This window comes from Cryptomeria japonica, chromosome 7 (assembly GCF_030272615.1).
Source record: "Cryptomeria japonica chromosome 7, Sugi_1.0, whole genome shotgun sequence".
In the NCBI taxonomy this organism is placed as follows: Eukaryota; Viridiplantae; Streptophyta; class Pinopsida; order Cupressales; family Cupressaceae; genus Cryptomeria; species Cryptomeria japonica.
Window position 1 is genome coordinate 319,411,719 of NC_081411.1, and position 660 is coordinate 319,412,378.

A 660-nucleotide genomic window follows, 5' to 3' on the forward strand; every position below is an offset into this window, starting at 1 on the left:
GATGTGCCTTAAAATAACATGCCCTAACTATCCAACATCCTTAGCTGAAGATCCCTTATTGCCTTTATAATGGACCCATGGAAAATCTTTGAACAAAAGATACCATATATTGCGAAATCTAGGAATAATGAAGCAGAATTTATTTATAATTATTATATTTAACTTTTCAATAAATGTAGTGAAATTTTGTAAATTTAAAAATTCCGACCTGCCGGAATCGAACCAGCGACCTAAGGATTTCTAAGGAATTTTCTGTTCCACTACAGTCCTCCGCTCTACCAACTGAGCTAAGGTCGGATACGTTAGTCAAGCTCTCTTAAATTAATTATATTGTTTTTAAAATATACTACAGACTTCTTTATTCCGCTAAATAGATTCCCCAGAAACAAGTGGAACTTCGACGATCAAATCATTCTTCGGACATTCGCAGATTTTAAACTGGAGAAGTTATCAATAACGCAATAAGGCGAGGGGACCGAATAATTAGACGCCTTATTGTAGAGAAAAGCGTTTTTTTATTATTATTATTATAATTATTTTTTATGAGGATGTATTTTTATAAAAATATAATATAATTTTGTAAAAGTATAAGTGGAATGGATTCAAATCTTTAAGATTTATGTTGTAGATTACAAAAATTGAAAAAAGTATAATTAAATA

The 660-nt window shown here is 30.2% G+C and overlaps 1 non-coding gene across 1 annotated transcript; it reads right to left on the reverse strand.

Annotated features, from left to right (window-relative positions):
- Positions 1–202: 202 nt before the first annotated feature.
- On the reverse strand, positions 203–297 carry TRNAY-GUA (transfer RNA tyrosine (anticodon GUA)). Its single transcript has 2 exons — positions 261–297; positions 203–238 (listed from the first exon to the last, which is right to left on the reverse strand). It is a non-coding gene; the product is annotated as a tRNA-Tyr (tRNA).
- Positions 298–660: the final 363 nt, after the last annotated feature.